At 45.0% G+C, this 26,430-nt stretch overlaps 1 long non-coding RNA gene across 1 annotated transcript in view; it reads right to left on the bottom strand.

The window, feature by feature from the left end:
• Positions 1 to 4,095, bottom strand: part of LOC137535950 (uncharacterized) — a 49,159-nt gene extending 45,064 nt beyond the window's left edge. Inside the window, exon 1 of the long non-coding RNA XR_011024483.1 lies at positions 3,922 to 4,095. This is a non-coding gene — a long non-coding RNA (uncharacterized lncRNA). The remainder of the gene's footprint in view (positions 1 to 3,921) is intronic.
• Between the last annotated feature and the right edge of the window lie 22,335 nt (positions 4,096 to 26,430).

The raw sequence follows: 26,430 nt of genomic DNA, 5'->3' as shown, positions 1-26,430 counted from the left end.
CTTTTCTAGCAGTTGGAAACAGCTGTAAACAGTTCTCCCACAATGCAACAAGGTTCACAGACAGGAAACTGCCAGGAGTACCACGGTCCTCAAAGTTTCTTGTGTGAGGGGTTTCACCACAATATCAGTCATACAGCGCCCCCTGATGGTCTGTTTGTGAAAAGGAATAGATTTCTCATGTAAAAGGGGGTATCAGCTACTAATTGGGATAAAGTTCAATTCTTGGTCGGAGTTTCTCTTCAAGCTAAATAACCGGTAAAAACTAGTCTTTAAAATGGCTTCAGAGTCTCTTTAAGTAGTCTTTGACGTGGCCTACACATTGCATGCTGCAGTCCCCATGCCCTGAGGTATCTTATGGAAGGTACCTGCCTGTGATAGACAGTCCTAAAACCCATGTTTGTGCATCTCCTCCTGGTTAGCCTCTAAGTTTCTGAATGCAGTCTATACAAAAAGTGATGATCAAAAAATTTACGTAATCGTAATTTTGCACCGTATATGCAAAATATATTTGGATTACTTTTTGCTAAACCCATGTGGTCACCCTAGTCAAGGATGGATGGAGAAGTGTGTTTTGCTCGAGCCATTGATTCAGTCTTATGAATTAATTTGCGCTTTTTTAAAAATGTGTGAGGACCTCAACCTCCGAGGACTGGATGGAGAAATCCACTAGATGTGATGTAACTTGGGCAAATCGCAGCCTTCATATGATAGATCAGTTTATAACCAGCAAACAACTCCATAAGCAAGTTTCTATGATCAGGTAGAACAGTCATTAAACCCTCATTGTTGGCGATGGCTGTGAGCCGCGGATAGGCAGCTGTGTGTCTGGCGCGCTGAGATGCTGCCGAATGATTGACACGGATCTAATTCCCCTCTGTGCTCTGTTTAGAGAGAAGCTGTTGAGAAGCATTATGTGGTGTGATGGGAAATGCGGCGGCGATTGACCCGCAGGACTTATTTTCACAGGCCGGATGCTCAGAACCTTCAGACAGACGCATCAAATAGCCAAGCAAAGCTCGCGCTCCTCTCCTGTCAGACATAATGACCCGAAGAGCATTGTCTAATATGAAATCCCCAACAGGGGGACGGGAGGACATGGCTGCTTCTCCGACATCATGGTGTCCTGTGCAGTATTAACGAGCGCTTGCCTGGGATTTATTAAAGTGTAACGGCTATTAAGCTTTACCAGAAATGCGCAAAAAAATAAAGGCTTTGAAGTAAAAAGAACTCAGATCTGCTGATAGCCGAAAATAAAATTGTCCGTTGCTTTGTGACTTTGTACACGACAGGAGGAGATTAGCTACAGAGAGGCTGAACAATGAAGGTTAAACGTTTTAAACTGAACATATAGCGCACATTGTGCAGTGTGCGACAATGGGAAATACGCCCGTCTATGTGTTGTGTGTTTGAATGCGATGAATAAATACAGGGCCGGTTCCATCCTCAGTGGGCCCTGGGGAAACTTTTCAGAAGTGGCATCAGGTGCCCCCTAGTTCCTGGGCCCCTTCCTCCCCCCCCCCTCCCCCCCTTCTTGTGTGCATGAAGTAGAGAAGTAGAGGCGTGAGTAGAAAATTGGCGCCGGGTGAAGCAGATAGAAGTCGAAATGGTAAATACCTTTGTGAATTAGGTGCCAAATGAAAACGAAAAAATATTTACAGTGTTAGAGACTCTGTAACAAAATTTTCAGCCTTATTTCTTCTATCCTATAAGTTCCTCTGTTATATGATCTAATCTTCTCTCTTCTGTCGGCTCTGGCTGAGGCTGGAATGTGTGGAATGTGCTGCACTGCTTGTCATTGGCAGAAGCTATACACACCCTCTCCAAGCTCTGTATGAGTCAGAGACTGAGTTCCTCTCAGCCCATCACACTGTAGTTAGAAGCCATGTCTTTTGTTTGTAAACACTGCCTAAAAATGGCAATTACAAGCCAGAATTGCAGCAGGGAGTGGCAGAAACAGCACAGAGGGGCCCAGGAGAACATAATAAATAGAATAAATAGAATGGTATGCTTTTTACTGTAAGAATTTTAGAGTACAGATTCTCTTTAATGATGATCGTAAGGGCCCGTTTCCACTAGGGCGAATTCGCATGCGTGGCCTGCATGCGAATTCGCATAGGCAATGAAAGTGGATGGGACTGTTTCCACTTGTCATTGTTTTCGTGCGTTTTTCTGTGCAGGATTTTTCTGCACGGTAGGGCCTGCAGAATTCGCCTGCGTGAGGAATGCAGGCGAATCGCAGCCCATGTATTTAATAGGGAAAACGCACGTGCGTTTTTGAAAAGTAATACAAATTGAGTCAGGCAGTGACATGGTTAAATTCGCATAGACCCTGCCTATGCGAATTCGCGGCAAAAAACGCACGCGGAATCGCATCCGCATGCGATTTCGCCAGCGGTGGAATCCCAGGGATTCGCACCGCACTAGTGGAAACGAGCCCTAAGACATTGGTAAATGTTACCGATATTTTACTACAACTAAACCTAACCCTACTCTCACATAGAACCCACACCCTTCAATGCTTAACCCTAAAACCTCCCTTCCTGATGCCTAACCCTAAACTAAACACCAGCCCCCCCCTTCCTGACACCTATCCCTAAAACCTCCCCTTCCTAATGCCTAACCTTAAAGGAGAACTGTAGTGAAAGGTACATGGAGGCAGCCATATTGATTTCCTTTTAAGCAATACCAGTTGCCTGGCAGCCCTGCTGAGCTATTTACCTGCAAAAGTGTGATTCACACCAGAAACAAGCATGCAGCTTGCCTTGTCAGATCTGACAAAAATGGCAGAAACACCTGATCTGCTGCATGCTTGTTCAGGGTCTAGGGCTAAAAGTATTAGAGGCAGAGGATCAGCAGGCTAGCCAGGCAACTGATATTGCTTAAAAGGAAATAAACATGGCAGCCTCCATATACCTCTCACTACAGTTCTCCTTTAATACACCCCTTCCTAACCTTATCTTTTTGAACTTTACAGTTTTTAAAATTCTAATTTTTAAAAATTAAAAATTTGTAATATACATTTTTTCCCAAAAACGTCACTCTTTCTAATGTTTAAAACCCCCTTTCCTGACGCCTAACTCTACCCCCCCCCCCCTGCCCCCTTCCTGACTCTTAACCCTAAAAACTAAGTAGAGGTAGGAAAAGTGATGCACACCATAGAATGTGGCCCATATAGTATAGGCTCAGACCATTGGTAACTGGATAACCACTAGATCAGAAGAGTAAATAGTCATCACTTTAATCAAAATATACTGTCTTGCTGCATATTACTACAATATTCCAAAGTTCCAAAGTTTCGAAACAATGATGTCTCTTTCTCAAGGGCAATAATGCCAAAGCAAATGTGCAGTCCTAGAGAGGAAGCTTGTTGTGCACACAGACACCCGTGTGTGCAAAAAAGGCTTTCTCTCCAAAGTGCACATTTCAAAAACGACAATGTTGTAATTTTCAAAAACCTATGTGATTGCTCAAATTTCTCCTTTCGGTGTTCAATAGCCGATATTTGCATTAGTACCTATGGCGGCTCCCAAATTGTCCATTAACTGCGGGCAACCAAATTTCCTGTATTGGGTGTTCTTCTGGGCCCCAAAACCAGCTAGTGTACCCTTCCAGGTTTATGTTAAGGTGCATACACACATCAGACTATAGTCTTTGGAAACTGAAAGATCACAGACCAATCTTACCACCCTTCATGTAGTATGAATAAACATACCAGGGGCGTAGCAATGGAGGTCGCAGAGGTCGCATTCGCGACGGGGCCCGCCGACCTGAAGCCTTGAGGGGGGGCCCGGCCGCGGGCCCCCCCTCCCTGTTTGCATAAAATAATGTTTTTGCGAGGACGAGGATTGCAGCGCGCAGGGGCGTTGTTAGGCCTGAAGATCCGAAGCACGTGCTACGGACCCTCCTCACTGTGCCACGAACCTCAAGCCACATGATGCGCTGAGCAGAAGCGGTGTCCCGGGCCGTCAGCATCTGTTATTATGGCAGCCGCTTTCTGCTCCTCATGCAGCGTCTGTTGTTGCTATGGCAGCCGCTCTCTAGTCCTCCCCATGTATCGCAGTGGCCAGGTAGCTTGTAGTAACAAGCCGCTCTGCCCCTTCTCCCTGTCGCCTGCTGCTCTGATGCTACAGCTGTAGCTCCGCCCCCAGAAGTGTTTGAATGGAGCCCGGGCTGATGGGGAGCAGGAAGGGAGAGTAGACTCTGCTGAGCCAGGCAGGCAGCCCACAGCCCAGGAAGGCAGCACATCGGGACACGGAGGATGCAGGGGCAGGTCAAATGACAGGGAGGAGGATGCCACTGTCAGCCTGAAGAAAGGATCCATTTTCACTGCAGCAGGTAGATTGTCTACTGAAATATTGCAGATGCACCTGTTATTGTGACATGTCAGCCTCAGTCTAGAGATGTAGCAAAGTCTGGTCTGTACTGTGCAGTGCTCATTGTGTTATCTAATGTTCTCTGTTATCATGCCACTTGAGACTGAGTTGGAGATTCACGGAAGTCTGTCTGGGAGAGGCTGACACTACAGTGCTGTAAACTGACAGTCATACCCTGCTGAATAATGCAAATGCTGTTGGATTGAATCACTGGAGAAATCTGATCTGGGAAATTCCTCTACAGGGCACAAACAGGTTGCACTACTTAAAGAGAACCCGAGGTGGCTTTGTATAACGTTAGTGGGGCACAGAGGCTGGTTGGGCACACTAACACCAGCCTCTGTTGCCCCATGGTGTGTGTCAAAGACTCCCCTGCTCGCCGCTATACCCCCGCAATGCTGGCGACACGCAGCGCGTCGCCAGCACAATGTTTACCCTAGCGCTGTCTGTCAGCGCCGCTCCCCCGCCTCCTCCGCATCGCCGCTACCCGCCCTCGTCCCTTCCCTCCCGCTGATTGGAGGGAAGGGACGAGGGCGGGTAGCGGCGATGCGGAGGAGGCGGGGGAGCGGCGCTGACAGACAGCGCTAGGGTAAACATTGTGCTGGCGACGCACTGCGGGGAGGATAGCGGCGAGCAGGGGGGTCTTTGACACACACGATGGGGCAACAGAGGCTGGTGTTAGTGTGCCCAACCAGCCTCTGTGCCCCACTAACGTTATACAAAGCCACCTCGGGTTCTCTTTAAATACCCACAATAAAGAACATTATTTTCAGATTTGTTTGCCTCATTTGCACAGATTTCTCACCAGCTAATTGTGTGTGTGTGTGTGTGTGTGTGTGTGTGTGTGTGTGTGTGTGTGTGTGTGTGTGTGTGTGTGTGTGTGTGTGTGTGTGTGTGTGTGTGTGTGTGTGTGTGTGTGTGTGTGTGTGTGTGCATGCGTGCCCTGTCCTCTGTGCCTGTAATGACAGTAAACTAGCTGCAGTGCTTGCTGACCTCTCCTACCTCCAGTATGTACAGTATAAGCTGTTCTGTGCCTGTACTGATAGTAAACTAGCTACAGTGTGTGCTGATCCCTGCTGCCCCCAGTATGTACAGTATAAGCTGTTACTCTGGGCCTGTACTGATAATAAACTATCTGCAGTGTGTGCTGATCTCTGCTGCCTCCAGTATGTACAGAAGAAGCTGTTACTCTGTGTCTGTATTGATGGTAAACTAGCTGCAGCATGTACTGATTTCTTCTGTCTCCAGTATGTACAGTATAAGGTATTACTCTTTGTCTGTATTGATAGTAAACTAGCTGCAGCATGTGCTGATCTCTGCTACCGCCAGTATGTACAGTAGAACTTATGTATGTATCAGGGTGTGTGTGTACAATGTGTGTGTGTGTGTGTGTACAATGTATGTGTGTGTGTGCGTGCGTGTATCAAAGTGGGTTACTAGTAAATTGGCGTGTGTGTATCAAAGTAGGTTGCTAGTAAATTGGCGTGTGTGTTCATAGGGGGGGGCAAGGGGTGGCGGGGGGGCCCTCATACAGATTCCGCATCGGGGCCCAGAGGTTTGTAGCTACGCCACTGAAACATACATATATCCAGGCACATCGCCTCTAGTTAGGACATTAAATAAATTATTAGGGAAAGGGAGGTGCTGAAGGGGGTGTGGCTAGAAAACAGCAAAAATCTATTAACCCTTCGCACACTCACATGCAAATGTTCACACAATTGCATTCACAGATTCACTCATCCAGGCACAACTGTTATCCCTACAGCTAAATTAAAAGCCAGGGTTTTAGTTCACAGAAGAATGCATTCTTATGCTTAATCACCTATACTGCGCAGAAGTACCCAGGTAAACATAGGTGTCCTAACTCTGGCCCTGTAACATGCATAGTGCAGACATGCAAACACATTCATTGCATCAAACCTATCAATGGATTAGGAGCACACATCCTAACTTCCTCTCCTGGGAAAGACAGTGCATCTTACCAATCGCACAAGGGAGTTAATGTTATGTGTCCATGTGCACAATGCGCATACACCAGCATAAGCTGTCTGCATGCTGACAAACATACAGGGGAAGGGGGAGTGCACCGAATTGGACCCTAGCCACAGGGGTCAATGATAAGAATAAACATACATATATCCAGGCACATCGCCTCTAGTTGATTAAGCATAAGAATGCATTCTTCTGTGAACTAAAACCCTGGCTTTTAATTTAGCTGTAGGGATAACAGTTGTGCCTGGATGAGTGAATCTGTGAATGCAATTGTGTGAACATTTGCATGTGAGTGTGCGAAGGGTTAATAGATTTTTGCTGTTTTCTAGCCACACCCCCTTCAGCACCTCCCTTTCCCTAATAATTTATTTAATGTCCTAACTAGAGGCGATGTGCCTGGATATATGTATGTTTATTCTTATCATTGACCCCTGTGGCTAGGGTCCAATTCGGTGCACTCCCCCTTCCCCTGTATGTTTGTCAGCATGCAGACAGCTTATGCTGGTGTATGCGCATTGTGCACATGGACACATAACATTAACTCCCTTGTGCGATTGGTAAGATGCACTGTCTTTCCCAGGAGAGGAAGTTAGGATGTGTGCTCCTAATCCATTGATAGGTTTGATGCAATGAATGTGTTTGCATGTCTGCACTATGCATGTTACAGGGCCAGAGTTAGGACACCTATGTTTACTTGGGTACTTCTGCGCAGTATAGGTGATTAAGCATAAGAATGCATTCTTCTGTGAACTAAAACCCTGGCTTTTAATTTAGCTGTAGGGATAACAGTTGTGCCTGGATGAGTGAATCTGTGAATGCAATTGTGTGAACATTTGCATGTGAGTGTGCGAAGGGTTAATAGATTTTTTCATGTAGTATGAGAGCCATACTCTACACAGTCTTTTCTATGGAGCTGAACTCCACATCAGAAAAAAAATCTTTGCAAGATGCTGCACACACAGATGCTGTACAGACACAAAAGATCAGTATCTGCAAAAGATCTGTTCCTACCAAAAATCCATTCCTGCAAAATGCAATGATAGTCTATGAGATCTGCAGATCATCATACACACATGATTTAACTGACATTCATCTGCAGATCAGATCCACCAGGATGGATTTTCAGATCTGCGGATGATTGCTTGATCTGCAGATGAATCTCAGTTAAATCATGTGTGTATGATGATCTGCAGATCTTATAGACTATCATTGCAATTTGCAGGAATGGATTTTTGGCAGGAACAGATCTTTTGCAGATACTGATCTTTTGTGTCTGTACAGCATCTGTGTGTGCAGCATCTTGCAAAGATTTCTATCTGATGGGGAGTTCAGCTCCATAGAAAAGACTGTGTAGAGTATGGCTCTCATACTACATGAAGGGTGGTAAGATTGGTCTGTGGTCTTTCATTTTCCAAAGACTATAGTCTGATGTGTGTATGCACCTTTAGAGCTAGAGGACACAAGGGTCTCCTGGGAAGAACGAAGGTTCTGAGCAGTATGGTATCTGGAGATTAATTAGGACATGTGGACAGTGGCTGGATAGTGTACTGGTTAAGGGCGCTGCCTTTGACATGGGAGACCAGGGTTCGAATCCTGGCTACGTCAAGTACCTATTCAGTAAGGGGTTCAAGGCAAGACTCCCTAACACTGCAGGGTGGCCTCTTGAGCGCGTTCCTGTGGCTGCAGCTCTTGAGCGCTTTGAGTCCGACAGGAGAAAAGCGCTATACAAATGTTTAGATTATTATTATTGGATTATGTGTGGAGGTGACAACTTATAGAGCTTTGTATGGTAGTGTGAGGAACTTAAAGGGAACCTCCAAAGATTTTTAGGCAGACTTTAAAGCAAAACTGAGAAAAAGGAAGTCTTGCACTTTAAGTTTCTAAAATAATTTCCTTGAAATCCCAAATGGAAACAAAGGCGTCCCTCAGATTGAGCTCTCTCCAGCGTTTGATGTCCGCGTCTTCAGTTAGATGTTAAATTATTTCCTACATTTTTTTTTCCCTCACCCCACCTTCTTTACTGACACATGACATTAACTAATGACCCGCAGTGTTGGTCCGAGGTGCTTGTCGCCATTCATCAAATTCTTCGGACAGTAAAACTAGGTCACCGGATTCCGGCCAGATTTATTGACAACACAAAAAACCCTGGACGCCAATTATTTTTACTTGATTGATATATTTGGCGCAGGATTTTCTCAACACTCTTTATCCCGACATCCGGGAGATCTTGATAAATGATTTGAAATAATCCTAATAGTTTTTCCCTCCTGCAACTTATTCATTACTCCGCTGGCTTAAACCGACCAAATAATTCGTTATTTTCACATTGCTCCTCTACTAAGAGAGTCGACTGAAACGTGTAACGTTTGCAAATGGAAAATGATTATTACCCGGTCAGAAATCGTATTTGTGCCAAAGTCTGTCATTAAAGGAAGTTCCTAAAAAAGGCCCCTATGGGAGGGCTGTATTGATGAGCGTAATGACCTAATTACGATTACGCAAAATTTCACATAATTTTAAAATTACAGCAATGATTGGAAATTCGTAATTTCGCCGAATTATGCAAAATGTTGTGTTTGTGTGAAATTTTGTAATTCCGATCGTTTTCCGTAATTACGATTGTTTCCGTAATGGAAACAAATCGTAATTTTGTGTTTAACATCTAAATTCATCCATTTGCATCTTCCTACCCACGGGAACGTACGATGACACACAATGGGCGCAAGCAAGATTGCGGTACTTTTTGTGGAAGTCCCTGGGGATTTTTAAGTGTACCATAGAGGGGGGAATATAAAGAAAATATACATACGAGGGGTTTCCCCCAGCCCCCTCCAGCCTGGATGCTCCAACAACTTGCTCTTCTGCCTCTTCGCCCGCAACTAGCCCCAGAAAATCCTCCAGTCGGGGCCAGTCAGCGCATGCGCTGTCCTGCCAGGTGCACTCCCCTGTCTCGCTTCTGATAACGGGAGTGTTCTGCCCCTGCGCAGTAGTACTGTACAGATGCAGATATCTTCCGGTGATGTGAACACAGGGGGAGCGTGTGGCCGGGCTGTGCATGCCATGCGCAGTTGGCCCCTGGAGGATTTACCAGGGCCAATTGCAGGCGAACAGAGAGGCAGAAGAAGACGGCAAGGGAGCACTCAGGCCGGAGAGGGCTGGAGGAAGCTCCAGATATGTATATTTTCTTAATAATCCCCCTTGTCAGATTTGTCATGGACATCACATGATCTGCATGCTTGTTTAGGGTCTCTGACTTAAAGTATTAGAGACAGAGAGCAGAAGAGGCCCAGGTCCTGGAACATTTGTGCAGACAGCACCCATGGGTTATAAAATACTCTGACAAGGGGGGTAATGTGGTCAGTATGACCACTTCCTCATACTGGGATATGTGCATGGATATTCTGAACAACAGGAAGTGCTATGTCAGGGTCTCCCTGTCTAGGGTCACACGGTGCCAGAGTGAACTGTTCTCGATTATTGACAGTGCAATTGAACGTGATGTTATAGATCATGACATTAGAGACTTCTTGAAGGTTGTGTATCCAATCAACCCCAACTTTTTATGCTCTTCCAAAGGTCCATAAAAACCTAAATCAACCACCGGGGCGACCAATTGTTTCGGGAAGAGGATCGTTAACTGAAAAAAATAAGTATTTACATAGATCGGTATCTACAGCCTCATGTTAAGTCCCTTCTGTCATACACGTGGGATACTTCCCATTTGCTGAGTATGCTTGAGGATATACAGGTACCAGCTGGCAAAATTCTTGTGGCTCTCAATGTGGAGGCCCTGTACTCCAGCATTCCACACAATCTTTTTGTGTTCGAAGGTTCCCACTACCTCCAGGTGCAGGGCGCTGCTATGGGGACTATATGTGCCCCTTCCTATGCCAATTTGTACCTGTGGGGGAGTGGGTACAAAATAATTTTTTCAAGTTCTAGTCTTTCTATGTACCTGTGCCACATTCTCGCATGGCACAGGTACATAGATGACATCCTCATTTTGTGGTCGGAGAAAGTGGATGAACTCTTGAAATTTATTGAACTACTCAACAACAATGGCCATAATTTACATCTTACCTTACAATGGGATATGCAGACACTGCAATTTTTGGATGTGAGTATTAGTATTGATGAACAGGAATGTGTATATATACAACCCTGTATCATAAAGAGACTTTAACAGATTCCCTTTTACGGGAGGATAGTTTTCATCTAAACCACACAATTCAGGGTATCCCGACGGGTCAGTACCTGCGGATAAAACGCAACTGCTCACGGGATGAGGACTTTCACGAGGAGGCCAATGATCTTAGGAGGACGTTCCAGGCACAGGGATATTGACAAAGACTTATGGGCTTACTTTGTGTTAGTAACGGCAGCAGCATACAGTAGCAGTTTTAAATGTTTGTCTGCTATTGCCGGATTAATCCACATGCATCCTGGCTGCTCTGTTATGAACTGTACTGCTGTTGCTTGGCTTGGTTCACAAGGCACTACAATTACAAGTGTGGAACTATACTCCTTATGTCCTGCCTTGTATAACTGGGAACTGCCCATTATCTTTGATTTTTGTGGACCATCAATTGCTGCATCCACTTATAAAGGACCTGTGATTAAGTGCACCAATTGCTTGATTTGGATAGGAACTGAACTGTTGCACTATATGCGTGAACTGGCCAGCAGTTGGGCTGGTACTGCCTCTCGAGGCTACTCTTGATTGGGCCGGTACTGCCTCTCGAGGCTACTCTTGATTGGGCCGGTACTGCCTCTCGAGGCTACTCTTGATTGGGCCGGTACTGCCTCTCGAGGCTACTCTTGATTGGGCCGGTACTGCCTCTCGAGGCTACTCTTGATTGGGCTGGTACTGCCTCTCGCGGCTACTCTTGATTGGGCTGGTACTGCCTCTCGCAGCTACTCTTGATTGGGCCGGTACTGCCTCTCGAGGCTACTCTTGATTGGGCCGGTACTGCCTCTCGAGGCTACTCTTGATTGGGCTGGTACTGCCTCTCGAGGCTACTGTTGATTGGGCCGGTACTGCCTCTCGAGGCTACTCTTGATTGGGCCGGTACTGCCTCTCGAGGCTACTGTTGATTGGGCCGGTACTGCCTCTCGAGGCTACTCTTGATTGGGCTGGTACTGCCTCTCGCATGCTACTCTTGATTGGGCCGGTACTGCCTCTCGAGGCTACTCTTGATTGGGCCGGTACTGCCTCTCGAGGCTACTCTTGATTAGGCTGGTACTGCCTCTCGAGGCTACTCTTGATTGGGCTGGTACTGCCTCTCGAGGCTACTGTTGATTGGGCTGGTACTGCCTCTCGAGGCTACTCTTGATTGGGCTGGTACTGCCTCTCGAGGCTACTCTTTTCTCAATTCAGCTAGTTCAATGGGAAAATATGGTGGCACCCAAACTTCAAAACTCCTGCTATCTATTGGGACATTAACTGGCAATGTTTCTCCGTGTCCAGGGGAACCCAGAAGGATATCTAACCTGTGCTACTCATACGCAGGGCCGAATCTGCCATAAGGCACATGCCTACAGGTGCCTGATGATGGAAAGGTGGCTCAATCCCCTCCCCAAGTGCCTTCCTCCTCTCTTACCTATGCAGAGTCCCGACTGGGCACCTCTAGCTACTTATTACTGAGGATAGCTCTGGCTACCTAATATTAAGGGATACCTGTAGCTACCTAGCTATTACAGGCAAGGGAATTGGGGGAGAAGTGACAGCTGGGACAGCCAGCACACGTGCGGTGCAGTTCAGCGAGTGTTTGTAGGTTCATGGAGGGTGAAGTCTAGGGTTCCCAGGACATGTGCGTATAGCATAGTACGGATACAGAAGCACCAAAAGGATAAAAGTATCTAAAAAGATTAAAACGTGAGGAGGCAGTGGTGAACTTAACTCCTCCAAGCAGACACAAAAATTGCCAATGTGTTTGTCAAATACAACAAGTTTATTTACATACTCCAGGGACAATGCGACGCGTTTTGCAGGTTTGATCCCGCTTCATCAGGCAATAACAATGGAGCAATAGCATATTTGGTCAGTAGCTTATGTGGTCAGTGGAAGAGCAAGGCACCTCTGTGCCTATATGTGCCTATAGGCTCCAGTGATGTAAATCTGGGCCTGCTCATATGAGTTAGTGTAACTCTTAGAAAACTGGCTGTAGGGCTGCTAGTAGGTAAATTAATCACCTTGAAAAAGCGTAAGAGCGCTGCGCAATCATAATTTCCCAAATAGCCGTTTATGGCATTAAATTCTACAGCCCGCCAACACAGTATTTTGCCAAATTAGGAGCGAATTGCTTTGGTCCCAGCTTTAACACCATCTTATGAACGCCACAGACCTTCAATCGAGCTTTGTACATTGCCGCCATATGGATGCCGAACGGCCTTAGCCGATAAACCCCATTTATGTGCCCCACAGACAGTCGCAATTTGGATAATTGGGTACAGCTGCGTTATTGTGATATTATACTGTAGGCTGGTTAAATCAACTAGTTGTGGTTGTTCGCTGCCTGGAAATGGTGATGTTTGTATGTTAATTGGCATTTAAAAATGTGTATTATTAGCTGGATCTTCTTCCGCCGCCGTGCTTATGCGTAAATTCCTCATCGGATGATCTTTTTATAAACTCATTCCTGTGTTTGCGAAGATTATCATCGGCATATCACGCTGTGTAAGGAGGGGCGTTCGGAGACTCTTCACATTTGGCCTCTGTCCCGATGTCTTCACGATTAGACTGAAAGGCCCATCTGTGATTAAAATCACATCAATTATTATTCCGTGTAATAGCAAATTAACAAAGCGGAGTTCTTCATCCGCTCTCACTGTTTACTGAACACCAAGCCAACGTGGATGAGGTTTGGCAGATATTTCCAGAGATAAAAAGTAGGAAGTCAAAAGAGGAAGCAAAATATTTTGTTTCACGTTCTTAGTTCGCACAATGGATGTTGGTTTACAGTTTAGTTTCTAGGACTATACAAGTATCTTCAGGGCGAAAAAAATAATTTTATTTCTTGCATTTTAACCGCTTATGGATTTCTGCTATGTACATCTGCACCGCTGTAAACTTCACTTGCGAATCAGGGGTGTAGATATACGCATCTGATTGTGCTTGTCGCCACTCGCGATCGTGCACGCACCCGTGCGGGTTCTCATCACTGTCCTGCTACTCAGTGATCGGTGAATGGGAACATCTGTTCCCAAAGCCAATCAAAGTGCCTGTAGTGAATGAAGGCCGACATCAGCAAAATGCCGGTATTCATAAACATAAAACGCATACACAGCACTTCCTGTGTGCTGCTTACAGTACACAGGAAAAAAGTGTGGGGAAGGGACATCTAGTAGTCAAAAAGTATCAAAAACAAACATATACTTTACCCTAGGGATTTTTTTGTATGTACTATATGTCATGAGGGTATATTACTGTTTTTGTATTTTTGCAAATAAGGGCTTGTAATTATTTATATAGTATAAAAAAACACTAAATGGAAAAAATACTCATATTTCCAAATAAAATATTACTATACATTGTACTAGGAACATCAGATAAAGTGTACCTGAGATGCGTGCATGAAAAAAGCTTGACTTGATAACGAAATGGCGCCGGTGGATAACGAAATCTGATAACGGTAAAACATTGTTGTCAAGCTTTAATGATAAATACCATTGTTAAAACAGACAGGAAATAATGAAAAGATATTAGTTTTTAAAAGCGATACGTAATTCAACAATACAGCTTAACCCAACCCTATTCTCACACAGAGCGTACGTTAAAAAGGGGCGCTGGGAAAAAAGGGTGCGGGGTTGTAAACGATAAGCATAGATAACGTTTAAAAATGTACTGTATTTCGGTTAAAATTAATGTTTTATAAAGTTATAAATCATTAAATAATGTGCATTAAATCGGCAATTGTAAAATCGTTAATCTTCCGTTTAAATAGTGAAACGTATAATAACGTTTAAAAAAGAAATTACTAAGTAACCCTCCCTGTACCTACCCCTAACCCCTAGACCCCCCTGTTAGTGCCTAAACCTAAGACCCCCCTGTTGGTGCCTAAACCGAAGACCCCCCTGTTGGTGCCTAAACCTAAGACCCCCCTGTTGGTGCCTAAACCGAAGACCCCCCTGTTGGTGCCTAAACCTAAGACCACCCTGTTGGTGCCTAAACCTAAGACCCTCCTTAGTGCTCACTGTATTGTGTGTAGAATAATGTTTTAAAAACAGTAAGGGATAAAATATATTACAATTTACATTACGTACTGATCGCTTTGTTTCGTGAAAAATAATGTTTTACAAACAGTAAGGGATAACATTTAAAATAATGTTTTATTGAAATAAGAAACGTAAATCATCACAAGCAGTTATAAAACATGAAAAATCTTCGGGTGCCGTTGGAAAACGTTATTATTCTCGGGCGCCCTTTTTTCCTGTTCAGCGCCCATTAAACGATAATTATTATAGGAGTGAATGGCGGCGCCCGATTTGTCCACTAGCCTCCTGCGCCCTTTTTTACTGTTACCCACACAGAACCCTCCCCTGGTGGTGCCTAAACCTAACCACTCCCCCTGGTGGTGCCTAACCCTAACCACTCCCCCTGGTGTTGCCTAACCCTAACCACTCCCTCTACAGAAACACCCTTTTACATATGGCAATAATATTTTTGATAATGTACATATAAACAAAATATGACAAAAATTATAACATTGCAAGCTTCTAAAACGATAACATACTTCAAAAACGATAGTGTTGTAATGTTATTAACAATATTTTTCACAGAGCCCTTTTTACAGCTTTTTTGCATTATTACCGATAATTGCATTAGAGTGTATGGCGGCGGCCTTTTTGTCCACCCTCAGCCAGTGCCCCTTTTTCCTGCTACCCCTGAGATGATTAAAAAGGAAAAATTCATACATACTTAAGGACTTCCTCCAGCCCCCTTCTGCCTGATCACTCCCTCAGTCATCCTCTGTTGTTTCATTCCTCTGCAGTTTCATTCCTCTGCAATCCTCCCGGTAACTTCTGCCAGCCGGCGCAGGTGCAGTATGCACAGCCGAGAGCACGTTGCGCAGTAGTACTGCGCATGTGCAGAACGCTCCTGGTGACGGTAATAGTGTGGCGGCCGGCGGGGCGCGACACCCTAAGTTACCCGGAAGCCAGTGGAGGGATTGAAGGAGGGAAGCCGCCGTGGTGAAGCGATGGGAGGAGTGGATAATTCTGGCTGCCACATTCATGACGGCTACCATATTTATTTCCTCTTACTACCAGTTGCCTGGCGTCCTGCTGATCTTACATTCAGCAATAGTATCTGAATCGCTCACCTGAAACGAGCATGCCGAAAATCCAGTCAAACTTAGGTCAGACATCTTCATCATGCTTGTTCAGAGTCTATGGCTAACCTCAAAAGGGGATACATGAATTATTTTTTTTAAGTAAACAATGGGTCTTATCTGTTTGTCATAAATCAGCTAACATCCTCTCAATACCCTTTTTCGATGCTTTGTTTCAATTAAGGTATCGTAATGACATGTATTTAGGTTTCCCAAAAATCCATGTATCCCCTTTTGATGTTAAATGTATATAGCTTTCTGTTCTAACCTCTTGTAAGCATACAAGATTTGCGTCTGATGAAGGCGCACTGTAGATGAAAGTTTACTCTTATATTTGTATAAGTTCGCCAATAAATGGTATCATCCTGATTAAAAACGTCTTGTTTTTACTGATGGCTGACATTGTACAACACTCTACTGCTACGGGTCCTGACCAAACTAAGCTTCTCACATTTTTTTGCTTTTTACAGTATATTTCTTGAAGACATTTTCTTTCTTTTGAACTAATCTACTATATCTTTAATGGCTGTGTTTAACTTTGATACATAGAGGCTGCTGGATATTCATCTTTGGCTGATGAGGGCTAATGAGGCTGAAACGTTTGCCTGACAGTTGTTGGATGAATGGAATTGCTCTATTGCGTCCCTTAAATGAGGAAGAAGCCTCTTATTTATAACATTTGTCGTAGAATCATGTTATGTTCTTATTAGAAGAGATACAAAATATTCCTATACTTTTTCCCTTGCACTTGACTCAAATCAGAAGAATCAATCAGAAACACCACACCGATACCATGAAGGGACTCCAATGATAACATTTAAGTGCTTTTCTCCCGTAGGACCAAAAGCACATAAGCTTGTCTCAGATCAGTGATGTGTAACTACGGGAAAAGTTATGTGATCATAAATGCCAGACCAAACAGGTCACTTTTCAGTTTTGATTTAAATGTGTCCAGGGTTGGAGCTGTCTTGGATAAGTTTGGCACAGGGTAGGGGTAGCATGACAGAAAGCTCTGCCTCCAAAGATTTTTAGCTGGGCTCTGGGAGGGGTCAAGTTATATTGGATCTTTTTGATCTGAGGTTGTGGGTGGTGTGGCGCAGTTGCGATAATGCCTTCAGGTATCTGCAGCTTAGGTTGTGTAGGGATTTGAATGTTAGCATGCCAATTTGGAAAAGGATTGTCCATTTTATGGGTAGCCAGTGTAGTGAGCAAAATGATTGGTGTTATTTATTTATTTATATAGCGCCAACATATTCCGCAGCGCTTTACAAAGCACAGTAAGACCACACGGGGAACATGGGTACAACCAAAAAATGTACAGCAGAGTCTCGAGCAGCAAAAATATTGCAACAAAAACAGTAAACATTAGGAGGATGACCCTGCCCTTGCAAGCTTACAGTCTAAAGGACTTATGGCAATGGCAGGATTGGCTTGGTAACAGTCTTGTGGCAGCATTCTGTGCTAGCTGCAGGCGTTGTAGGTCTTTATTTGGGAGCCCTACATAGAGGGCATTGCAGTAGTCCAGCCATGATGTGATGAAGGCGTGAACTACGGCTGGAAGATCCTCTAAAGGAAGGAGGTGCTGAATTTTTTGCAATATTCCTTGGGTGAGAGAAGGAATGTTTAACAATAGCTGAAATTTGATACCTGAAGTCTCCATTGGCTGCTGTAACATTTAGTTAGAAGTCTTCTGCATTCTGATGGGCTTTTCTTCTCATCACAATTGTAAGGGGAAGTCTGGTCTGTGTGACCGTAGCATTTCTGTCAGCCAGAGCCAGTCTGGCAATTCTTGTGAGCTTTCTCGTAATCTAGGTGTCAAAGAGAAACCGTAAGCAAGGAAAATAACCGTAACGACAATAGATCAGGGGGTCTGTATGGCATGATATTGTGGTGAAACCCCTCCCACAGTGTGATGTCAGGACCATGGGTCCTAACTTTACACCGTGGGAGCCTTGTTGCATTGTGGGAAATAACTGTTTCCAACTGCCAAAAAAGCTGCATCTCCTTCCACTGACATCACCTGCCAGCAGTAAAAATGTCACCATGTGATAAATGTCAGAATGTAAATCAGGGAGAGGAAAGATTTTACAATGGGCAAACACTGACTAAATCATTTAAACATAATAATTATTGTAAAAATTAAGCACTTTTGTTCATTCCGTTATTTTTACTGGAGTTTTCTCTTTAAGTCCGCAGAACTGACGCTGTTTGTATGCCTTACATTTTTCCCACCGTTCTGAGTACATTTGTAAGACTGCTATTGGTGTGACGATCCCAGGAGATCCATAGTTACAGGAATGTCCAGCCCACTCTGCACAAATAATGATGGCACAATCAGGGTTGCTCGTAAACTACGCCAGCGTGAATCTACGCGAAGTTTAAGAACTACACGTATACATTTCCGCGTAGCCGTAGTCCCGCAATGCGTAGCATCGTCCGCTACGTGTAGTTGACGTATGTATTGCGAAGTCAACTACGCGTGCGGTAACTGCATTTATATGGGTCATTGAGCATGCGCAGAAATTGTATTGCCCTTTATACGCATACAATTCCGCATTGTGTGTTGGAATGTATGCTTATATTAGTTTGTGTATGCGCATAGTTAGCAGATTATTGCGGAAATATTTCCGCATAAAGGCATAAGCGCAGGGTCGGACTGGGACACTAAGGGCCCACCAAGGAAGTTTCAGCCCCCCCCCCCCATTTTGGGCTCACATACACATGTACTCTATACATTTTGCATGAGTTTATGGTAGGGAAAAGATTGTGAGCCCTTCTGAGGACAGCCTCCAATAGGGATATGTCCACATGCCGCAGCGAAAGTAAATGGGTGTCGCCACGCACTGGAACATCGACGTCGTCACGATGAGTCATGGGCAGACTTAAAAAAAACCCAAACACAACATAAGTAGCGGTGTTATTCACAGAGATTAGGTCCGGCCAGATACATTTTAGATAAAATATTCAAGTAGTTAAATGCCTCATGATAATTCATCAAGTAGTCAAATCGCAGCAGATTTTTCCGACAAAATGCAATCAGGTTGGCGGCAGATACCCCCACAACATGCATTCAGGTTGGCGGCAGATACCCCCACAACATGCAATCAGGTTGGCGGCAGATACCCCCACAACATGCAATCAGGTTGGCGGCAGATACCCCCACAAAATGCAATCAGATTGGCGGCAGATACCCCCCAAAATGCAATCAGGTTGGTGGCAGATACCCCCCCCCCAAAAGTAGGCAGCAGTGACCAGAAAATCGTAATGCGGGCAGCAGACACCTGAAAATCGCAATGTGGGCAGCAGTGACCAGAAAATCGTAATATGGGCAGCAGTCACCAGAAAATCGTAATGTGGGCAGCAGACACCTGAAAATCGTAATGTGGGCAGCAGACACCTGAAAATCGTAATGTGGGCAGCAGACACCTGAAAATTGTAATGTGGGCAGCAGACACCTGAAAATCGCAATGTGGGCAGCAGACACCTGAAAATCGTAATGTGGGCAGCAGACACCTGAAAATCGTAATGTGGGCAGCAGACACCTGAAAATCGTAATGTGGGCAGCAGACACCTGAAAATCGTAATGTGGGCAGCAGACACCTGAAAATCGTAATGTGGGCAGCAGACACCTGAAAATCGTAATGTGGGCAGCAGACACCTGAAAATCGCAATGTGGGCAGCAGACACCTGAAAATCGTAATGTGGGCAGCAGACAGCTGAAAATCGTAATGTGGGCAGCAGTCACCAGACAATCGTAATGTGGGCAGCAGTGACCAGAAAATCCTAATATGGCAGCAGACACCTGAAAATCGTAATGAGGGCCGCAGACACCTGAAAATCGTAATGTGGGCAGCAGACACCTGAAAATCGTAATGTGGGCAGCAGACACCTGAAAATCGTAATGTGGGCAGCAGACACCTGAAAATCGTAATGTGGGCAGCAGACACCTGAAAATCGTAATGTGGGCAGCAGACACCTGAAAATCGTAATGTGGGCAGCAGACACCTGAAATCATAATGTGGGCAGCAGACACCTGAAAATCGTAATGTGGGCAGCAGACACCTAAAAATCGTAATGTGGGCAGCAGACACCTGAAAATCGTAATGTGGGCAGCAGACACCTGAAAATCGTAATGTGGGCAGCAGACACCTGAAAATCGTAACGTGGCCAGCAGTTACCAGAAAATCGTAATGTGGGCAGCAGACACCTGAAAATCGTAATGTGGGCAGCAGTCACCAGACAATCGTAATGTAGGCAGCAGTGACCAGAAAATCCTAATGTGGGCAGCAGACACCTGAAAATCGCAATGTGGGCAGCAGTGACCAGAAAATCCTAATGTGGGCAGCAGTCACCAGAAAATCGTAATGTGGGCAGCAGACACCTGAAAATCGTAATGTGGGCAGCAGACACCTGAAAATCGTAATGTGGGCAGCAGACACCTGAAAATCGTAATGTGGGCAGCAGACACCTGAAAATCGTAACGTGGCCAGCAGTTACCAGAAAATCGTAATGTGGGCAGCAGACACCTGAAAATCGTAATGTGGGCAGCAGTCACCAGACAATCGTAATGTAGGCAGCAGTGACCAGAAAATCCTAATGTGAGCAGCAGACACCTGAAAATCGCAATGTGGGCAGCAGTGATCAGAAAATCCTAATGTGGGCAGCAGTCACCAGAAAATCGTAATGTGGGCAGCAGACACCTGAAAATCGTAATGTGGGCAGCAGACACCTGAAAATCGTAATGTGGGCAGCAGACACCTGAAAATCGTAATGTGGGCAGCAGACACCTGAAAATCGTAACGTGGCCAGCAGTTACCAGAAAATCGTAATGTGGGCAGCAGACACCTGAAAATCGTAATGTGGGCAGCAGTCACCAGACAATCGTAATGTAGGCAGCAGTGACCAGAAAATCCTAATGTGGGCAGCAGACACCTGAAAATCGCAATGTGGGCAGCAGTGACCAGAAAATCCTAATGTGGGCAGCAGTCACCAGAAAATCGTAATGTGGGCAGCAGACACCTGAAAATCGTAATGTGGGCAGCAGACACCTGAAAATCGTAATGTGGGCAGCAGACACCTGAAAATCGTAATGTGGGCAGCAGACACCTGAAAATCGTAATGTGGGCAGCAGACACCTGAAAATCGTAATGTGGGCAGCAGACACCTGAAAATCGTAATGTGGCCAGCAGTTACCAGAAAATCACAATGTGGGCAGCAGGCACCAGAAAATCGCAATGTGGGCAGCAGGCACCAGAAAATCGCAATGTGGGCAGCAGACACCTGAAAATCGCAATGTGGGCAGCAGACACCTGAAAATCGTAATGTGGGCAGCAGACACCTGAAAATCGCAATGTGGGCAGCAGTGACCAGAAAATCACAATGTAAGCAGCAGGCACCAGAAAATCGCAATGTGGGCAGCAGGCACCTGAAAATCGTAATGTGGGCAGCAGACACCTGAAAATCGTAATGTGGGCAGCAGACACCTGAAAATCGTAATGTGGCCAGCAGTTACCAGAAAATCACAATGTGGGCAGCAGGCACCAGAAAATCGCAATGTGGGCAGCAGGCACCAGAAAATCGCAATGTGGGCAGCAGGCACCAGAAAATCGCAATGTGGGCAGCAGACACCTGAAAATCGTAATGTGGGCAGCAGACACCTGAAAATCGCAATGTGGGCAGCAGTGACCAGAAAATCACAATGTAAGCAGCAGGCACCAGAAAATCGCAATGTGGGCAGCAGGCACCAGAAAATCGCAATGTGGGCAGCAGACACCTAAAAATCATAATGTGGGCAGCAGACACCTGAAAATCGTAATGTGGGCAGCAGACACCTGAAAATCGCAATGTGGGCAGCAGACACCTGAAAATCGTAATGTGGGCAGCAGACACCTGAAAATCGTAATGTGGGCAGCAGACACCTGAAAATCGTAATGTGGGCAGCAGACACCTGAAAATCGTAATGTGGGCAGCAGACACCTGAAAATCGTAATGTGGGCAGCAGACACCTGAAAATCGTAATGTGGGCAGCAGTCACCAGACAATCGTAATGTGGGCAGGTTGGTGGCACCTAGGGGCCCCCCCTCCCTCACCTAGGGGCCCCCCCTCTAGAATTGCAGCCAGCGGCAGCACCGGGGAAGAATCACTTACCAGCATGACGGAGATCCGTAGCTCTGCGTGCCGCTGGCTGGTCTGGTCTCTGTTTCCTGAACTGACTGTCCAATCACGCTCTCGCAATACTTCCTGCGAGAGCGTGATTGGACAGTCAGTTCAGGAGACAGAGACAGACCAGCCAGCGGCACGCAGAGCTACGGATCTCCGTCATGCCGTTAAGTGATTCTTCCCCGGTGCTGCCGCTGGCTGCAATTCTGGAGGGGGGGGGAGCGCGGAAGGGGGGCCCCTAGGTGAGGGAGGGGGGGAGGCTTCCGCCCCTCCCCGCCGATCTGTGCACAATGTCCCCCCTTCCTGCGCTAAGCCCCCCTCCTTTTTAGCACTGGGGCCCCCAGGAGGCGGGACGGCTGGGGCCCACCGATGGGACCATCGGTGGTTCGGTGGGCCTGTCCGAGGCTGCATAAGCGGTCACATCAACTACGCTATGCAATACGTGAAGCTTGCGTATTTTAATGCGTAGTCTACGGTATGCTAACGTAGCGAAGTGGCTGATTTCGGAGCAGTAGATTGCAAAGCGTATTTGCGTAAAAATACATGTAGTTCCAACGTAGCGAAGTTGGCTGACTACGACCATCCCTGGGCACAATCAAATTCAAAGTTAAAGTGATCCTTAAGTCAAGTAAAAAAAAAATGATTTTTTTTTTACCGACTCCACAGGCCTGATTTGCATATCATTGCCATCTGCCTGTCATAATTATTATTAGCAGTGGAATAAACCAGCCATTGGTTATATATGCATGTCATTGATTTCTACCAGTAGTTGGTGTAATCTGTATGTCTTAGAAATGACCTACATCATTCTCTTGATATTATCTGCAAATCAAGCAAGCAGCAGATCAGGTGTTCCTGACATTATTGTCAGATCAGACCAGATTAGCCACATGCTTGTTTCTATTGCAGCCAGGAGCCATAGCAGCATAGGGGGCGATAAACAGGCTGGGAACGCGAAGAATCACTCGCGTTCCCATGCCTGTCGGCCGGTGACGGCCAAACCGGAAGTGTTCGCCGGCGGGTCCTGGACCACCGGAGCGGAGCTGCGAGGGCACCGATCGGCTGCAGGGGGCTGAGGGAAGCCCCAGGTGAGTAAATCTCATTTTTTTACTTGACTTAAGTACCACTTTAACTATTTTTCAATATTTTGACATTGGATGTGGAGATTTACTGCAGCTTCTTGCTTATATCTTGTTGATTTTATGCTTTGCACTCCTGCCAAAAGTTTGGCTGATGAGATAATTGCATCAATAGCTGGTGTACAGGTGCACCTAATAAAGTGCTTATTGACAGCATATTAATGATGAAAATGTCAACTTCTCTATTGATGCTCTCAAGAATTCGCTTTCCATTTCATTCCGCAGTTCTTTGCAAGTTTCCAAAATGGACGGCGATCAAGTTGCACATTTTACCAAGCCTAGAATTCAGCGGTGTTGCTTCTAAGCCAAAAGATTAGGGTACCTCTGGGAACGAATGAAATAGATGTGCAGCAATACAAAAAAATAAATAAGTGTTGCCCTAACAGATTTTGGCTGGAACCAAATAATGGGCTTGACCTAAAAGTATGATTGTCTATGTTTCATGTTGTAGGGGCTGATTTAAAAGGTACCTGAAGTGACATCTGTAACATAATGAGATTTATTCCTCACATTCACTCTCTAACCAGCTCCTGTCATCTCCAACTCGCAAAAAAATATATATCTTGCATCCAAACTTTAACTTGTACAGAGCCACAAAATGTTAGTATAGTGTGTGCATGTACAGTCCTAATACTATTTAGAACTAAGCAGTGCTACTTTTTTTATTTTTTCTCGCCATGAGGCCACGTTCACAGTGGGAAGTTGCCATGTGTTCTCTGTATAAAAGGAACACAATGCAACAGGACAATAGTCGTACCGCATATTACGGACGTGTTGCTAAGCATACAGTCAATGAAAAGTAGGCTTCACTGTACCTTAACACATGCATTAAGGGGTAACACGCTGCATGCAGTGCACTAACATACCACAATCCATCAGGGGCGTAACTAGACATCACTGGGCCCCCCCTGCGAAACTTTGGATGGGGTCCCCTACCCCCCTCGCTTTCTGCACAGTAAAACTGAGGACCAATGTGTTTTCCCATGCAGATAAAAACACTTAGACTTAAAGGAAATGTCAGGCAATCTATGCTACCCCCAGATCTACTTACCCGGGGCTTCCTCCAGCTCCTTGCAGCCGACAAGTCCCTCGTTGCAGCTCTGCTCCCAGTACATACATACACACACAGCCGTATTATTTTACTACATGAGAGCAGATGCTATATGGAGGAACAACAGTGACATGCTGAACATAAGATATAGTATCACTGAAACTTTGGCAAATCATTCAGAATGTCACTGATTGGTCGTGTTATTACAAGATCTTGGACTTCATTGAATTCAAAAAGCTCTCAATGAAGCAGCAACAGTAAGACATCAATCTCCACTCCATTGCATTGTAAAAGTATTCAGAGGCCATAAAGTCATTAGCCCCGTGATAAGAATCTAGGAATCCTTTTGCTGAAAGGGAAAGTCTACAACCTTTTTTCAAAATGTGAGTCTTTTGTAAGGTTGTACATTTAGTCATCAGAACTTTGCAGCAGTGAGAGACAGATGTTTTTTACGAACCCTAGGGAGCAGGGACAGTGTACAAATTCCAAAGTGTGTGTGATTCCTTATCTGTGTGCTGGACACATGCAATCAATATAACAATGGTGTGAGAGCAGAATACGTTTTTTTTCTCCATGCCCTTAGCTGTCAGTCTCTCAAACTCTTCCCCCCACGGGCAAAAGAAGGAAAATGCACTACTGTAACACCGACTCCACCTACTCACCGGTCAGTTTTCTGGCTGTTCCAGTTGATCTACCCTTCTACCTACCTAAAAAAAAAATCACTGTTTATTGGGGTCAATGGGGTCGATTCACTATCACTATAGCTCCCCTTACTGCACGCTTAGTGTGCCTTATCGGAGTTAACATGTCTTATCAGAGCGAGCGCTACAAACTAATGCCTGCTGTTTGGCAATGACGAGAGCTCCACTCCTCCTGCCCTGAGCCCCTGCGGGTCCAATCACTTTAAGACAAAGACAAGACAAATAACATTTATATAGCACTTTTCTCCTGGCAGACTCAAAGCGCCAGAGCTGCAGCCACTAGGGTGCGCTCTATAGGCAGTAGCAGTGTTAGGGAGACTTGCCTAAGGTCTCCTACTGAATAGGTGCTGGCTTACGGAACAGGCAGAGCCAAGATTCGAACCCTGGTCTCCTGTGTCAGAGGCAGAGCCCTTAGGGCCAGTTTCCACTAGAGCGAATCTGCATGCGTTTTCTGCATGCAGATTCGCATAACCAATACAAGTGGATGGGACTGTTTCCACTTGTCAGGAATTCTGTGTGGTCTGCTGTGCAGAGCCGTCAGAATTCGCATTCCGCACACCCGCACGCGAATCGCCGCTAATGTAATTTAATAGGAAAGCCGCAAGCGGTTTTGTCTTGTGGGATTAGGAGGTAGATCAATCCTGGATTACAGTTCATCTTTAAATTCTCTGGTGACATTTCAATGGTATGATTAGAATTCATTAAAGTAGAATTGCAGAAAGACAATAATGTTGTACATTATGCAAAAATTGGTCCATTTGCCGACAAACTAACGTATTAAAACGTCATGCTTTTGCCTGTTAATGGCAACATGACGTTTTAATACGTCACGCATTCCCGCCGCCGCTCCGCACGTATTCGCGCCGCTACCGCCGCTGACCGAGCGGTCCTCTACCCAATCGCACTGCCTGGAGTGAATGGACGCGACCGCGAACAGCGGCTACGTCCATTCACATAAACAGGAAACTGTAACAATTTAATAAAGTGTAAAAAAAAAAAAAAAAAAGTGATCACTTCCTATACGGGAGAGTGTTCACTAGTGCCATCTTGTGGCCAAAAAGTATATTACAGCTACAAAGTACATACATATACAAGTACATACACACTATTAATAAAATTGATGAAATTACAGTTCCAACCCCTCCCCCCCCAAAAAAAAAAAACACTTGTAAAAAAAAAATCAGCTTCAAATACATAAATAAATAGTTGCCTTTTTTAATCTATATTTTATGGGGTAAAATTAATTTTAATTTATTATATAGGGGCTTGTAATTATGGCCAGAAAAAAAAAAAAAACAGGACAGAAAAATAACTAGATTTCAAAATAATATATTGTCGCCATACATTGTGATAGGGACATCATTTAAACGGTTTAATAATCGGGACAACTGGGAAAATAAAATGTTTGTTTTATCCACAGGAGAATGTTTAATTTTAAAAGTATAATGGCTGAAAACTGAGAAATTATGATTTTTTTTCATTTTTTTCGTTTTTCCCATTAAAACGCATTTATAATAAAAAAAAAATTGTCAGCAAAATGTACTACCCACATAAAGCCTATTTGGTGGTGAAAAAAAACGAGGTATAGATCATTTTCTTGTGATAAGTAGTAATAAAGTTATTAGGGAATAAAAGGGAGGAGCACTGACAACTGAAAATTGCTCTGGTCCGTTAGAGTAAAAA

This window comes from Hyperolius riggenbachi, chromosome 10 (genome assembly GCF_040937935.1).
Source record: "Hyperolius riggenbachi isolate aHypRig1 chromosome 10, aHypRig1.pri, whole genome shotgun sequence".
Taxonomy (NCBI): Eukaryota; Metazoa; Chordata; class Amphibia; order Anura; family Hyperoliidae; genus Hyperolius; species Hyperolius riggenbachi.
This window is presented reverse-complemented; position numbering and strand designations above follow the sequence as displayed.